Raw genomic sequence first — 17,922 nt, 5'->3', positions numbered from 1 at the left:
ATTGTGTGTCTATATGTAAACCAGGTTGCTGATGACTAACACAATAGACTGTTCCTAGCATACTGAAATTGTCACTTGACCACTTCATTGTCTCATGTTTTGCTTTCGCCTGTCCTATATTTTTCTTTCTTCCTTTTTCTTTCTGTCTGTAATTCCTATTTGCTGTCTAACACCATAATATTTAAAAGCCTCTGTCTACCCTTTGCTGCCAATTGCTATTGTTTTTGCCTTGCTACAGCTAAGCTCATTGAGTTGCTTTGGAAAGAGCTCAAACTCCTATCCAAACCTCTGGAGGCGGCACAACAAAGCAGAGAGAGACTGCAGCCAGCAGTGAGAGAAGCCTGGGCCAAAGGAAGTGTACAAATCCTGTATCATTATCATTTGTGATCGACACTAACACCATGAGTAGTGTGCCAGTTGCAACAATAAAAAGGAGAAAAAAAGTACTGGCTGGAGGTTAGCTTTGTTAATTTTCAGAACTGAAAATGAGATGAACAGCCTAAAGTGCAGAAAAAGGGAAGCTGCAGTGTCTCAGACACCTGCTTTTCTTAATCCAGTATCATTTGGAAACAAAAATGCTACTTTCTCAGTCCAATACTTATCAACAATTAGGAGCAGGTGACTAATTTGATGACTGAAACTAGACTTGGAGGCAGTCATTCTTACACAGGCTGTCACAAATGCCTCTTTCCTTCAGATGCTGATTTTCTATGGCGTGCTGGCGTCCCATGGCCCCTGTGAAGTTTGGCTCCCTGTTGTACTATTCTTCCAGAAGCAGAGAAGAAGAAACAATCTCTGTGCCAAAGAGCTTGCAAGTAAGCAAGTCCACTGTGGTAGATAATTTTTCCTTAATGAGCATGTGTACCTTTGTACTGCTCAGGTTCCTGTTAGGTTACTAAATCATTCTTCCAGAGTCCTGCTTTCTTGCTATATACCAGCATGGATTCTGGAGACAGGAGCTTCAAACTTCATCAAAATTGTGCTATATCTGAATTCTAGCCAACAGATACAACTCAAAATGAATGAGACATATCAAAGTAGAACCTGCTCAGAAGAGAGAATGTGATGAAGGAAAAGAATGAGAAATTTTGGGGGGAAAAAAAAAAAAAGTGAAAAAAAAGAAAAGCAAGTAAAGGTGAAAACAAAGATCTAATACAGGTACGTGGAAAACCATTTTGAATAGATTTATTAAGGTAAGTTTGATTGAACTCTCTCTCCCTCCCCCATTCTGATCAATTTTTGGTACTTAAGATGCACAGAATTACAATTTGCTACTTGTTTTTGTTTGTTTGTTTGATTGATTTTGTCTGTGTGAGAGTACTTTGTTATCACAGAATCGTGGTTTAGCTTAGATTGAAAAAGATATTAAAAGCCATCCTGTTGCAAACTCTCTGCCATGGGCACAGTTGCCGCTCACCAGATAGGACTGCCCTGTGCCCCACCCAACCTGACCTTGAATACGATTAGAGTTGGGGCATTCATACCTTCTATGGGCAGCCTGTGCCACCACCTCACCACCCTCTGGGTAAAGCATTTCCTCCTAATATAAACAGGTGAGAATTAAAAAAATTGATAAATAGATTGATAATGAATTAGGAATGTTTATTTTGGAAGAGAAAAAAAAGAAAGAATTTGCTTTCTGTAAGTACAGGATTGACTGGACTCTTTTTGTACTGTAGTACATCAATCGTATGTTGTAAATCTGGAAATCTAGCTGTAAAATAAATACTGTTGTAGTAAGCCTGTATACTTCTTTCAAAAACAAAAACAAAAAAACCCACAAAATAAATAAATAAATAAAGTTCAATAAAAAAACATACTGATTTTATAAAAATTTAATAAATAAAACCCACAATTTGCAGCTCTGTTTTCTCACAAAGCCTTGGAATGGATCCCTGTATCACTTCCAGCCCACTGTTTATTTTACCCCATGCTTCCAGAATGGAAGTGGGTTGAAGATAGTTCTTTAGTCATGGATGAAAAAGCATCACACCTGCCTCCTCTTTTCTCAGCCTTCATCTTCCTTGTCTCATTTACACTCTCATACATAGAATTCTAATTCTAACTCAAAAATAAGAGTTTCTTGTGACTAATATGCCCAGAATTCCTGCTCGTACATCATAGCTGAATCTGAGTACCTCATGCAAAACAAAGCATTTTTGTGTCAAGTTTTTCACAGTATCCCCGCTTATTCTGTACAGAAGCAGATATAAGATCCCTGGATGTCCGTCAGCATCTCTTCTGTTCTGCAGTCATCTTCGAGCTTATTAGACACCTGCAGCTGAAAGGTACCAATCTGTAGACTACTGTCTTATGTAAAACACTGATGCATCAGACTTCTGCTGACCCAGTTTTCCCCTTTTCAGTTTGTATTTGCAGGCACTTTCCATGGAAGTTCCTATCTTTTGCTGTCACAGGATGGCTGTGTGCTTTTATGAGAAGTCACCGCCCCTCTGCACTTTTTGATAATCTATAACACTACGCAGTGATCTGGGCATTGATAACACATTGCTCTATGAACTCTATATTGGCATGGGTGTTATGCTTTTTATAACCCCCTAGCTAAAGCTGCATGTGTGGTGGTTTTGTTCTATCTATCATAAAAGAAAATTATTTGAAGGTTACCTCTGTCATATCTATCAAATCACTCACAATCTACTTCAATTATCACAGTAAAGCACAGCTGAGAGTTACTTTATCTTTCAGTGAAGAAAATGGGAACAAGGCTAATGGAAAGAAATAAACATGACACAATACGAACATATAGCAAAATAGAAAATGATCATTTCAGACTCATTTTGTATTTAAACGTGAGATGAGTTCCTAAGCAATATAGACAGATATTTTTCAGTAATTTAAAAACCCACACAAATTATAACATGTGGAAGGAGGCTCAGCACTCACTTGTTTGTGTTCCTTTACTGCATTTACATATTAAATTGCCCTTTTTTTTTTTTTTTTTCCTTCCCTTAGGTCTTGATAAATGCAGAAGGAAAACATTCTGTCTCTATACTTGCACACCATCATTGCCTCCACAGGATTCTGATTCTTAACAACTGTAAGATATGACAAAGGCCACATTAATTGTAAGGTGTAATATGAAGGGAGTCTGGTGAAGTGCCACGAATATATGATGAAGTATCATTCCAATGTACATAAATACCTCAGTGTAGGGTGCAAAGAAGATGGATCCAGGCTCTTGTCACTGGTGTTTAGTGACAGGACAAGAGGCAATGGTCACATGCATAATCAAGAGGTTCCCGCTGAGTGTCAGAAAATTTTTATTGTGAAGGTAATTGTGTACTGGCACAGGTTGCCCAGAGAGGTTCTGGAGCCTTCTTTCTTGGAGATCTTCCAACGTCTGGACATTGTTCTGGGCCATCTGCTTGAAGTGGCCCTAATTTGAGCAGAGGTTTGTACCAGATGACCTCCAGAAGTCCTTTCCAAACTCAGAAATTCTGTGATTCTGTGATTACATATAGATGAGAGAATTCTCTCCCAGCTGATTTTTAAAAGCAATAGATACATGAAGACAAAGCTACTGAACATGAGCTTGCTGTACTTCAAGTAAACTATTTCATTTACTCTGTGCAAAGCAGCCAGTCTTGTCAGATTTAACCTTTCATTGACATTCACTCTAGGATTCCTCCTTTTCACTGTACTGCACTATGTGCAACTAACCAGATTACCTGAGTCCCCCAGGTAAAAATAGATCATTCTGCTTCTGTATGTGCATGATTCACAAAACTGAGCAGAGGAACAAAGGATATATGATTGCTGAGATGCAGAGGTACATGTACTTATGTTACATCCTGAATTCTGGCAACCTGATAAAATATATATTCTTCACCAGTCAGCACATTATTGCTATGGTGAAAAACAGAGTTCCCTTAAAAGGAAAGAGAACAGGCAGTTATTTGGGAAATAGCATACATCCTGGTGGTCCTCCTGGCATCTGTGTTTTAGGACAGCCCTGGCTACCATATATGTACTGTGGCTGACACCAACCCTGGAGAACAGAGGCACAATGATATGATGAACAGATGCATATGTTGTCTTTTTTTTTCTTTTTTACTTTTTTTTTTTTTTTCTTCTTTTTTTCTTTTTTTCTAATTTTTCCTAGAGGCTTATTTATCATAGGCTCAGGCTAATGACAGAACTAGATAATTTGAGTCACTTCACTGTAAACTATTATTACAGTAGTTATATTTTTAAACTCATAGAAAGAAAATTGATACAATAATTATTAGGAGAGGCTGCCTTATCTTTTTGCCAGGATTCACTACATACGATATAGTGCTGTACCACAGAAAAGATCAGAATATTTGCTCTTTCTCAGTTACAGTCATACACAAATACATCTGAGCAGAATGTGAAATCCAAGGTGGTCTTTCAATGCCATCTGCATTTTATATTGTTTTGCCTGATTATTTTTCATTATTTGAAACTGCAGCAAATATCAAACTTTACATCTTTTACGTCCTCAAAACATTTAAAGAAAAAAAAAAAAGGAAAAAGAAAATCTACAGAAAGGAGCAAAAATTCTGCATGTGGAAAGCTTTTAAAACAGATTATATTTCTTTTGTTGGGAAAAAGATTTAAAATGAAAAGGTCAGCAGTGCGTAGTTTTTCCTAAGCTCTTGAACTCTAAACGGGTGTCAGTCTTATTTTACTGTTTTTTTTGTTAATACAGTGGTAAAGCAAAGGGAAGAACAAAGGTTAATTCCAAATAGCACTATGTTGAATTCTATTCATAGAAAGTAAGATTAGGCTGTATTAGAGAATCCATGCCTTTTTAGAATATAGCTTTTTGTTAATTGCAAATGTATTCAAATTTTTCTTTAAAACAGAAATGGATGTAGAACCCAGAATCACATTATGACCTTAAGCTTCCTTAGAAGTAAAGGAATTATCCATCATTTTCAGCTATAAAGAATTTCTATACTCAGTGCACCTGAGCTCTTTTTCTCTCCTTCAAGCTTTTGAGTCATGAAGGAACAAGAAGAAATGATATTTAGCATAGAAAGAATTGGAAGTGTCAATTCCTACTAATTCAAGATTCCTATTTATTATTCTTCTCAGACCAATTTCTTACCATTCTGCTTGTCATCTATAGGCCTCCATGACCAGAGAGACTGATTAAGTCATGAAATATTTTTCATCACTTTTTTTGGAATCAATGAGTCATTTTTGCAGCACATTTTTAGGGAATTTTATGTGAATATTTGCAATTTGACAACATGCCAACAGTGTTGTTCAGTTCATTCTGCAGTCAAAAAACAATAAAGGGAAATTCTGGGCCAGAGAGCTTCAAATCAAACATATAAAATTATATACATAAATGTATATGGTAATTGTCTTCAGACCTTTACAGGTCCCTTATAACTCACAGGATTCTTTGATGCAATATATACATAAATAAACAGTAATTGACCAAAATATCTTTTTGGCAGGCATGGATTTTTTAATGTGTGTGCCCTGATCTCCTTGCAAGTTACTATGCAGTACATTGTGTTGATTTGTGCCCTCAGGTGGTTGTGTTTCAGCAATAGAAGAATTGTTCCTTGTTTGTACTGCATTGATGTTAGTAAAATGTTTTGAGTTTCTCTGAGGTGGAAGCTGATATGCCAGTATAAAGTACAGTTAAACTTCAGCCCTGGATTTATCAGAAGAATCTGAGACTGAATCCTCCTTGATAAAGTCTCCATTAATCTTGCACTAACAGAGATACATATGCCCTCCAGTGCCTTGATTCATTAGCATGATTTCCATAATGACATACCTGGAATGAAAAAGTTCACCTTCCTACTCAGTAAATGAGTTGGAACAAATGTAGAGAACATTGACCTTACAGAGAGTCTTCTAGGTGATTAAATTGTTGAAACCATGTCAGTAAGTACATTAGCCACTATAGAAACTTCCCTGTGGTGCTAATGAAGAAGTGAGGATAAAGATCTCTGTAAACCAATTGTCCATGTGTTTCCGTCTGGCTAAGAGAGGATGAAAAAAAAAAAAAGAAGTTGTTTATCTAATCACAAGTTCTTACTCTTTTCCTCCATTCTGCTGCTGTGGAGTGAAACTTAAAATGGTGTCTCGATTGTGAATCAAAAGGATTCCCAGTCTTGCACAAACATTCAGATGTACTTAATTCATTTTCTGCATTGATTTTTCAGACCTGATGAGTGGAAATTCCAAGGTGTTATCATGAAGGGAACCATAGAAAAGCTTAGCAGACAAATAGAACCAGCAGTTTCCAGGTCTTTGAAAAAAACTTTACCTTTCAATACGTTTGTACCACATATTTTCCTGCAGATCTAGTAAGAGTCAGAGTACTTGTAGTGGGAGTTAAAGAACACAGAAAGCAGAGCAGCTTTTCACTGGCACTTTTAATATATTATCCTTTCTAAGCTTAGCTTCCTGTTTGCAGATCTACAGTTCTCTGCATAATTCAGTGCCCAGCAAGAAATTCTGCATGCCTGTGCACAGAATATTAAATCACAATCTAATACAAAAGCGAATCTGTCCCACTGCACATGAAGACTGGGGTGTTTTCTATGCGGTGCTGCTCTTTTTCAGCTTATAAGCCTACAAAAATCATACAAAGACATGGCAATAGGAAATCCACAGGTTCAGTCTTTTAAAAGCTCACAATGGATATAACAAAATGTTCATGAAAGAGTGTTAACAGAGGTTTTCCAAAATCAATTTTTCTTATTCTCTCTGACCACATCTCAGTCAGAATGATACCCTTGTGACCTACAAAATGTCTGAGAGAATAAAAATGCAGCAGCAGCTGAGCAAAGAGCAGAACTTTCCAAGTCAGAAAAAAAGGCAAAAAAGCAGCAGAAACAGGACAAAGCATTCCACTTAATCATACTCCACGATGTATCTTTGTTATGGTAGAAAAGTTTCAGTCTTCCTAATGTTAGAATTCCCTTTCTATCACATAACCTGTACCATGCCCAATAATTAATATCTGGAAAATAGATTGTTTTATGAAACACACTTGCATGATGTAATTTATACCACCAGGATTATTGGCTGTCCCACAAACAGCTGAACTAATGAAGTCTTTTCTCTTATAATTTGTGTCTTCTGTCTCTAACCTTTTCCAGATGAGTTCTCTTTCATGTCATCTATGATATCCCTTACAGGCAAGAGACAGCAATTCTATACCTAGTCTGAAACTATCTGCGTACTCATCAGCCAGCCAGGATGCACTTGCTGACTTGCTGAAATGCTGCTGCCAAATGGAGTGTATACTGGCAGAAATCTGTCTTTCTCTCAGTAGGACAGCAGTTTGTGCCATACCCTTCCCACAAACTGCTGATTTTCACATACTTGAAGGAACATAATTATCTTTGATACTTTACTTTCATATGTAGCTTAGTATGGAGAGTGAAATTCAAATAGTATGAAAGGGCAGGGGAAGAATAGACAGATAACTCGACAGATTTTAATGTGGTATATCAAATTTGTTGAATTTGTAATATCCAATTTGTTCCCTTTAGGAAAAGCAGAAAAAGCAAAACAAAACAAAATGAAAATAACAACAAAAAACCTCTTATCTATAATTGTCTACAGAGCATCATAAAAAATGCACTTGATTATATTTCTACACTGATGAACATATTTTTATCAGAAAGCATTTTTACCAATTTATTGAATCCATTCCTGCTTGCAGGTCTATTTCTTGGCTGTCAGCAGAATAATTTATTTTAACTTCTCAAGGCCACTCTGCTTAGAGATGATAAAATTGTATCACCTAGATGCAGGTATTTTAAGTTGTCTTAATGAGCCTCCGATTCCTACCCCAACAGCACTCTAAAATCATTCACCTGGCTGCATTAGAGCAAGGCATCCAGTTGGAACAGGAGAAAGAAGAGTAATTTTGTCACAGGTCAGTTACTGATCCATTTTACTGCACTTTTCCAGAAGAGTATGAGTTTTAGAAGATGGGAAACAACTTGTCTCATGTACCTGGTGTACATGAGACGAGAGGAAAACAGTGATTGTGACTGAGAAAAGTGGCAACAGGTCCTTAAGTTGGCTTTCCTTCTTAGCTCATTGTACCCAGAACTGCCTCTGCAGGAAATACTAACGTAATATTAATTTGAACATAATTTTATCATTCTGTGCAGATAAAAAGTGACTTTACATTACTGGGTAAATGCTGAAGTCTTTGCAGCAGTATAAATGGAAAATAAAACTCATGTGGCCTGAAGGGAAGCTAAATAAACAAATATTCACAATAAACAAATATTCACAATGTCCTGCCAAGTGAGAAATTAATCATTATGACTGAAGTAATATAAATCAGTTCATTTAACTTTATTTTCATTTACCACTGGTGAACTGTAATGTGTAGGTCGCTCTGAAAGTAATGCCTCCTACCTTTTTCGTGCAATGAGAAATTACAACTGATACGAAGTGCACAATAAATTTATTTGATAGAGCAAATTCTCTGCTACAAAACACTTTTTCAACATAATCATGGCCATTAGTTATTCATTTCTGCCAGTGATGCACACGTGCTCATATGCCATGCTTGTAACAATCTACACCAGTGGAGGTGACCATCTGTTGCTGTCAACACTGCTGAAATGCACCACTCACTGCCTCAGTGTGCTCATATCTGCTGTTTGGTCTCCATAAACATTCAGAAAGCTTCAAGGAATATCAGCTGGTACAATTTAGTCTGGATGAAGGAATTCATTTGCACACTTTTGCTTCATATGTGCTTTCATGTCAAATGCCATTTTGTCAGACTGCCTGTCTGCTGCTGTTTGTCACATGACAAAAAAGTTTGATGAAATATTAGTGTAAAGGTTCAACCTCTACTGCCTTATCACCAACATCTGACATCATGGGCTAGCATAATGAAATAGGAGGTATTATTTTCTGAACAGCCCTCATTTTTAGGAATGTACATCTTGGTATGAAAATTCCTAGCTATGGGCTGTGAATTATCCTTTACATAAAAACTCCACGTGACTTCTGTTTCTGAGAGCATCACAGATAAAGCTCATAAAAATGCTGTTTCAAGCACAAGTGTCTGGTTTAACAGAGATCATCAGTGCAAATAAAAGCTGTATATGGACAGCTGGGAATAACAGCACAAAAATCACATGCTATGCAATTGTTCTCTACACTGAAACCATGGATGTCAAGGGTGACAGAAAAACTTTTATAGGTATGTTGGTGACAAAAGGAAAACTAGGAAAAATATGGTACCTTTCTGGAAGATGAAATACCTGGTTACTCAGAATATGAAGAAGGCTGAAGAAATTGGTTTAGTGGCAATTATTGTGATAGGTGGACAATTAGACTGTATGATCTCAGAGGTCTTTTCCAAACTTGGTGATTCTATGATTCTATGATTCAAGCTATTTTCCCTCAGTCTTAACCAGCAAGGGCTTTAGCCATGCCACTCAATTCACAGAATTCAAAGGCAGGTACTGAATGAAGACCTGTCCACTATGAGGAAAGAATGAGTTAAAGACCATCTAAGGAAACTGAAATCCATAAGATCCAATGAGATGAATCTGCAGTTCCTGAGGGAACTGGAGGATGAAGTTGCTAAGTAGCCCTCCATCATATTTGAGAAGTCGTGACAGTCTGGTGAAGTTCCCACTGCCTAGAAAAGGGCAAGTATAACTTACATTTTTTAAAAAAAGGGAAAAAAGGAGGATTTGAGGAGTTTGTCAGTCTTACCTCTGTGTATGGCAAAATCATGAGGGGATTGAATGCACCCTCAGTAAGTTTGCATACAACACCAAGTTGGGAGGGAGTGTTGATCTGCCTGAGGGGAGAAGGACACTACAGAGGGACCTGGATAGAGTCGATCAATGTGCCAAGGTTAACAGCATGAGTTTCAATAGGACCAAGTGTTGGGTTCTGCATTATGGTCACAACAACCCCAGGCAACCCTACAGTCTTGGGGAGGTGTGGCTGGAAAGCTGCCTGATGGAAAGAAACCTTGGTGTGCTGTTGGACAGTCAGCTGCATATGAGCCAGCAGTGTGCCCAAGTGGCCAAGAAGGCCAATGGCATCCTGGCTTGTATCAAGAATGATGTGGTGAGCAGGGCTAGGGAAGTCATCCTGCCCCTGAACTCGGCATTGGTAAGGCCTCACCTCTAGTACTGTGTTCAGTTTTGGACACCTCAGTACAAAAAAGATATGGAGGTACTGGAGCAGGTCCAGAGAAGGGCAGTGAGGCTTGTGAAGGGCTTGGAAAATCAACCCTATGAGGAGAAGCTGAGGGAGCTGGGGCTGTTTAGTCTGGAGAAAAGGAGGCTAAGGGGAGGCCTTATCACTCTCTTCCTATATCTGAAGGGTGCTTATAGTGAGAGCTAGGCAAGTCTCTTCTCACTGGTGACAAGTGACAGGACGAGGGGAAATGGCCTCAAGTTGCACCAAGGTAAGTTTAGGTTGGAAGTTAGGAAACACTTCTTTACAGAAAGGGTAAAACACTGGAATAGGCTCCCCAGGGAGATGGTTGAGTTGCCGTCCCTGATGTGTTTAAGAGCTGTTTGGATGTGGTGCTCAGAGATATGATTTAGCAGAGGGTTGCTAGCATTAGCGTACTATGGCTAGGCTGTGGTTGGACTTGATGATCTTCAAGGTCTTTTCCAACATGGGTAATTCTATGATTCTATGATCATGGAGCAGATTCTCCTGGAACCCATGTTAAGGTACGTATAAACAACAACAAAATAATTAGAAAAAATAAAATCACACCAAAACAAAAGAGGTTATTGGTGACAGCCAACATGTCTTCATTAAGGGCAAATCTTGCCTAACAGATCTGGAGACCTTCTATGGTGGTTGGTAAGGAAGGGCAACTGATGCAATCTAACTGGTCTTTTGCAAAGCATTTGATCCTGTACCCTGTCACATTCGTTTTTATAAATTAGAGACATGGATGTGATGGATGAATCATTTGTTGGATAAAGACTTCACTGGATGGTTGCACTCCAGTTTTTGCGATCAGTGGCTTGATATCCAAGTGGAGAACAAAGGCGAGGTGTGTTCCTCAGGGGTTATTAAGATCAGCGCTATTTAATATCTTTGTTGGAGACACAGACAGTGGGATTAAGTGCATTAAATTTGCTGATTACACCAATCTGTGTTACTGTTGATCCATTGGAGGGATGCTATTCAGAGGGATGCTATTCAGAGGGACCTTGACAGTCTTGAGTAGAGGACCTGTGTAAACCTCTTCAATTTTAATAAGTCCAAGTGCAAAGTGCTACACCTGGGCTTCAGACCTGAAGAGAAGGACGTGGGGGAGTTTGTTAATGAAAAACTCAACTTACATAAATTGTCAGTTTGCACTTTTATCCCAGAAAACCATGTCCTAAATTGCATCAAAGGAAGTGTTACCAACTGGTCAAGGGAGGAGAGTGTACAGTCATTCTTTGTGAGACACCATCTGAAGCACTGCAATCATCTCTGGGACCCCCAACATATGAAGGATATGGACCTGTTAATGTTGTTCCAGAGAAGGGCCATGTAGATACTTGGGGGCGCAGGAGTACCTCTCTTCTGAAGACAAGCTGAGAAAGTTGAGATTGTTCAGTCAGGAGAAGAAAAGGCCTCAAGGAGATTGGTAGACCTTATAACAACCTTACAGTACATACAGAAGGCCTACAGGAAAGCTGTAGAGGGGCATTTTATAAAATCATGTAGAAACAGGACAAGGGAAATTACTTTAAGCTGAAAGAGGGGAGATTTAGACTAGATATGGTGAAGAAATCCTTTGGCATGTGTGTGCTGAGGCACTGGAACAGGTTGTTCAGAGAAGCTGTGGATGCTCCATTCCTAGAGGTGTTCAGTGACAGGTTAAATGAGGACCTGGGCAGCCTGATCTAGTAGATGGCAGCCCAGCCCATGGTGGTGTGTTTGGAGGTTTGGTGGTGTGTTTGGTAAGGCTGCTGCGAAGCCAATTCATTCTATGAATTTATGATTCTATAACTCTACGGTTATGTCGCTAACTGGTTATGTCAGCTATGCTATACAACAGCCAAGAAATCAGAAATATAGAAAATGTGTCTTTATTGGCACATATACACTTAATTTCTGCAATAAGATTATGCAATTAATTGCATTGTCTGTGCACTTACAGCAATGTGTTTCACACTAATTAGTCGAGATAGAATCAGTATAGTTTACCTTTTACATGTAAATGGTTACTGAAAATATACTGTTTACTCTAGCAGCAGGTTTGGAAGGGGAAATTTTTGTTTGTGATAAACAGCTATACTCACTGTACCTCAGAGCTCTGACTGTCTTTAACAGGTACTTGGCTTTAGGAAAAAAAATCTGTTGAGAGCATGATAACAGCACAGAAGCTGCGGAGTTAGTTCTAAGGCACTGAGAGGCCTCTCTGCAGTTTTAGGCAGTACCTTCCATCTGTCTATATTATGTCAGGAACCGTTTTTCAAAATGCTTAATACTGGAAAGATTTTAAAATACGTCTATCTCTGCTCCAGGGATGCCAGCTGTATGTTGAACCTTTTAATATTTAGCCAATAAAACTATGTAATTAAATGCCAGCAAACTAGCCTAAGGATCATGAAATTTGGTCTTTGTTTTTTAATTTTTTTTTTTTCAAGTATGTTGTGTGATTGAAATGAGCTATTTTACACATGTGGAAAGAAATTTGTGTCCTTATGAGTAGAGTGTAATCTATTTGATCTAATAGTCATTACTAATAAATAAGTTTGTGTAAATGTAAAGAGTCTGTGAATCCGGATAACTGAAACATAGATGTGCCCTCTGAAATGATAGAAGTTCCTAGTATAAAGACAATATCTGGGTTTTTCTTAGATGGTCAGATTATGGTGAAATTGCTTGGTAAATTGAATGGGTCTTTCTTCGATAGAAACAAGAGAAAAAGTAGAGAAGTTGAGAGAAAAGCATTTGAGTACATGGTGGGAAAAAACACTGAGAATGTAGCTCTGTGGAAAACTTAGAGAAAGATATTTTGGGCTAAATGCTGACTAGAAAGAACCTTGACCCCATGGGCAAGTAAGCAATATCTCCTGCTGTTTGATTTCTCCTGCATTTAGGGGAACCAGACTTTGTGCATTCTTTGTAAATAAAAAGAATTACACTGAAGAAACACCTGGCCTGAACTTCATCTCCCACCTTAAATAGCCCTTGGGCTAAACTCTTAGGTCAAAATGAGTCCTTTCAATATTACTTTAAATGTGCTTGATTTCAGAAAGTGTTTCATAGAATCATGGAGTTCCCACTTCCCACTTGAGTGGGAAGAGATGCAAAGGATCATGAAGTTCCAATCCCCTCGCCAGAGGCCGGACCAACAACTTTCAGATCTCATACTAGCACAGGTTGCTGTTCATCACTGATCTCTTTCCTAGTGATTCTGAGTTCTGAATAGAAATAGGGTATACAGTCAAAATATATCAAATGTAGAACTGCTGTTGTCGGAGGAGCATTAGCATTCAGCAACACAATCATGGCATTTTCTGCTCATGGTTAAGTACATACAAATGAAAAATAAATATTAAAAAATTTCACCTACGAAATATCTATTATGTGTAAAATTTGAAAAACCTTAAATAAAAACTTTATTCTGAAGGACTTGATTCATTTTGTCTTCACTGATCCTTAATCAAATCTTAATTATTTTACATTATATTATAACATCTTTGTGTGGAGCTGAAGTTTGTGATATTTTTATTTAATCATCTCTAGTGATTACAATATAACTCCTTGGTGTGTAAAATGCTTATCTTGAAAAACTTGTCTCAAAGAAAAAGAAAGATTTCTAATCTTTTGTAAAAATACAAATGCTCATAGAATGCGAAGAACATTCTTGCAAGAGGACAGGTGTACATTTAATTGCATGATTTCTTAGAAAACTTAGACTTATGTTTGAAACTAAAGAGTTATTCAGAACTTAACAGTTTCTTAAATGTTAAGAATTTTGTTCTGATCAATGTCTTATCATCTTTTGTATGGATAATAACTATAGCCTCTTTTTTTTTTTTTTTTCCCCACCCTTACTTAAGTAAACTCCTAAATGTAAGCTTGGCTGAGTCTGTCACCAGGTTGCTTTTAATCATTGCAATCATTGTCTTGACTAAACAGATGCTATTTATCTATCTATCTATACACTATATACGTATATATGTGTATATAATATATATATTGTATCTGTCCTTCTCAAGACAAGGAACAGCAAATGGATAAAGGCCTCCTGTGCTTCTTCATGTGCCCAACCCCTACCTCTGCTTAGCCTTCTGAGAATCTCTTATCCCATTTGCAGGTGACCATGGATTGCCATAGTCTTAAAAATCTTTTAGAAAGAAGAGAAGCAATGATATGCTACAGGAACAATACCCCGGATAAGTGTACGGTAGAACATTGGAAAGAGTAAAATGGTTTTTGGCTTGCACAGTTGCAATCATGGACAGAATTAAAAAGTGGGTGTTTCTGTCCACTTGAGACAAAGCTACTAGCTCTTATTAGACAATAATCTGCTGATATACTGCCAATAATTGAAGAATGAGAGACTGCATGAATAATGATAGTTCCTGTAGATGAGACAATGATGATGAAAGAGAAATTGGCTACTGGGTATCATATTGATGAGAAGGCTAATGGTCAGTGGCCTTCTGTTTTATGTGGAGAGATTTATTATTTTTTTTTCCTGTGATTTCTAAAAACAAACACATATTTCATCTTTTAAAATGAATGACCATTTTATTTCTGTTTCACAAGGAGGCTCAGTGGTTGTTAGCAGGGAAAAACAGTGGGGAAAAAGAAGATGAAGGAAGGTCAGAAAAGGTATTTAGTCATTACAGACTTTTTCAGTGAATATCCCAGTTGGTGTGACTTGTTCAATTTAAAAAGAATCCCTAGCTGCTTTGGATCATAGGATTGTAACAACCTGTACTTCATACCAAAGGAAACGTACACATAGCTTACCTTGCTCTGAAGCAACAAACTGAATAACAAAATGAACTTGTGCTCTTGAGCTTGAAGGTTCAGGGTTTCATCCCCACATGCTTGGTGTCGTTGAGCTTTTCCTGCTCTCTTAGAAATATAAAGAAATAGCCAAGTGTTTAAATGAGAACATAAAGCATCCTAATGTATACAAAATATTACTGCTTTTACCCTTTCAAAACTTCCCTTTACTTTCATCAGGTTTTATCAGGAATTATATTGACCTTTTGTGTGTTTAAAGTTTATATTTTCTTTCATGTTCTTCACTATAATTGTCTTTGCAAACATGAACTAAAATGTCCCCCCAAGGGAAAAATAAACATCCAAAGTTCCTAATCTCTCTTAATATTCTATTTTCTTATTCCTTATAATTCTCCCTAAAAGATCCAATTTGATTCTTACTGAAGTCACTGGAAAGTTTTCTGTTGATTTTAATGGTGTTGTATAAGGCTACTTAATAGTTTATTTTTGTGACCTCTTCCACCTCAGTCACTAGTCACTGCTCACCAAATGGCTTTGATGAGAGTGAGGCAGCTGCAAGCATAGAAAGGTGCTTTTTCAGGCATACTTGCATATAGTTGCAAGCACAGCATCTCTTAAAACCTGCTCTAACCTGTGTTTAGGGACTTTTAGGCAGTGAAGAATATAATTTAATTCCCTTTGAGATTTCTTTAGGAGGAATTGGCAGCCCATCTTGCTTTAGGAAGATATTCGGTGTGACAGTATATTGACTTTAGACTTACTTTCTCACTTCCAGTGAGACACATTTACCACTGAATGTGCAACATAATGACAATCTTTGAAGCACTAAAATGAAGTTCCCAAAAAAGATGTGTTCATTTCGAAATAAAGTAGAATTGTTTTCTGTAAAACATTTCAGTGAAAATAAACCAATTAACCCCTTTTCCTAAATGAAGTACGTACGTGGAATGAATTTGTTAAAAAGAAACAAGAAAATGTTTTCTAGTAAGCTTGACAGTATGATAACATAATATACTGCTGTATCTTGATAACATATACAGTAATAATCTGAGTAGGTTACAAAAATGTGTGCAAAATTGCATCTATCATGCTGAAAACCTTTCTGTATAAAACACGTTTCCTTTGAATCATTGAAGCAAATTTTATTTAAATTGGCTTGCATTCCAGCACTGTCTTTTAGAGTCAAATTTAGTTAGCTAAAATGTACTCCATCTTAGAGGCAGACTCATAACTGGGTAGAAGTACTTTTTTTCCCCTGCATAGTGTCATTTAAAAAAATTAAGTTCAAAGACAGCTACCCCATACTGCTACTTAACTCTAGCTAGTCATACCATGTCCTCTAGGAAAACTTCCTGACCAGCTTTTTCTGCTTTTGGCTTAATAAGAATTACAGAGCAGAAGAAACTGTTGAGAGATTCATTCTGTGTGTAGCAATTATTCACATTAATGTGGCAGTGTGGTAACACAAGGCTGTATCGTCCAAGTGTAATGACTCTGCCAGTGCAAGAAACCATGGCCCACAGTAGCTTTTACAACTTGATTATTTTAAACCTTGTAAGCATTATGTTTATTTATTTTTTCCTTTCTTTTTTTTTTTTTTCTCTTCACTTTGATATCATAGGCCAACATAATAAAATAGAAGGTATTACTTTCAGAGCAGACCCATATTTCACATAATATCTTTCTAAGATAAATTTACCTTTCCTCTGATTGGTCTGATTGTACGATTGATTATTAGTCACTAAAGGTTTATCTCCCTTCTCCTGTTTGCACTACTTGAAATTTCCTATTTCAAATGTTCTCATGCATGTTGTAAATTCATTGTAGCTCCAACAAGTATAACTTGGCATTTTACATTACTTTCACCTAGATTCTATTTCTGCTGTTCTCAGGGTGTGGCACTGAGATTCTTCAGGGCCTTTTGGAAAGATCTACCTTAATCAAGTTTCAGTAACACAATTCCAAATAAGACAAGATGAAAACTTCTTTAAACTATGCTGGGCCTAATTTATCATTATGTTGCTCTATTTATAAGTCACTGTAACTCTGTGGAGTTCAACAGAGTTATGAAAGTTTACGTTTGAATTAACATATGAATCAGACCTTTCAGAGTCCCCTTCCGTAATTGCTGCCCATGTTTATTTTCTCTAAAAGGTAAATTATTCATGAAGTCAGAGAGTGTATGTATCTAATTTGTGTGCCCCGGTGGCGCAGTGGTAGCAATGCCATGTTGCAACACTGGAGGGCCCAGGTTCGAATCCCCCCCTTGGTAGAAGTGCCGCTCTGCTACACAGGAGGCTCGAATCCCGGGGGCTGGACTCGATGATCTCTAAGGTCCCTTCCAACCCACACGAGACTGTGAGACTGTGATACTGTAATTTGAACAAATAATAACTAACATACTGAAACCATGAGAATTTGCATTTTTTCCAGAAGTAAATTCTGAGACGGTATCATTTTTAATTTAGATTAGTATCATTTTTAGTTTAGATATAGAGTGGTTAAACTAGAGGATAACCATTGTTAGTAGTCTAGGGTTGGAACAGAGCAAGGATCCTATTAAAATATTTATAAATATTAAAAAGACTTTTAATCAGTCTAAAGTAATTTACTGAAATCAAGTTAGAAACCTGAAAAGGCTATTCTTCTGGTTTAAGAACAACATGCAGAGAAAATACAGTTTCTAAGGAATGTGCTTTGTGAGAGAGGTCTCTTCCCATTCCTATGATTCTATGATTCAGGAAGGGATGGTTGGGCTCTGCAGGACAGAGTGAATCCCAGTGAATCCCTTCCAAGTCAGGGTATTCTAAGATTCTGTGATTATGAAAATTTCCCAAAGCAATGGTGATTTTGAGATTGATAGTTTGGATGGAAGTTCATTGGAAGAAATGACTGACTTGGGTGTCTATGAACGCAAATGTAATTTATCAATCAAAGTTTAGTGTAAAAAAATGAGGTGCAAAT

At 37.4% G+C, this 17,922-nt stretch overlaps 1 long non-coding RNA gene across 1 annotated transcript; it reads left to right on the top strand.

Annotated features, from left to right (window-relative positions):
• Nucleotides 1-266: 266 nt before the first annotated feature.
• LOC116653395 (uncharacterized) lies at nucleotides 267-5,439 on the top strand. Its single transcript, XR_014945472.1, has 5 exons — nucleotides 267-456; nucleotides 698-815; nucleotides 1,000-1,158; nucleotides 2,202-2,288; nucleotides 2,367-5,439. It is a non-coding gene; the product is annotated as an uncharacterized LOC116653395 (long non-coding RNA).
• Nucleotides 5,440-17,922: the final 12,483 nt, after the last annotated feature.

The sequence above is a fragment of the Coturnix japonica genome, chromosome 4 (genome assembly GCF_054131305.1).
Source record: "Coturnix japonica strain WE chromosome 4, WE-NBRP24, whole genome shotgun sequence".
NCBI classification, from domain to species: domain Eukaryota; kingdom Metazoa; phylum Chordata; class Aves; order Galliformes; family Phasianidae; genus Coturnix; species Coturnix japonica.
This window is presented reverse-complemented; position numbering and strand designations above follow the sequence as displayed.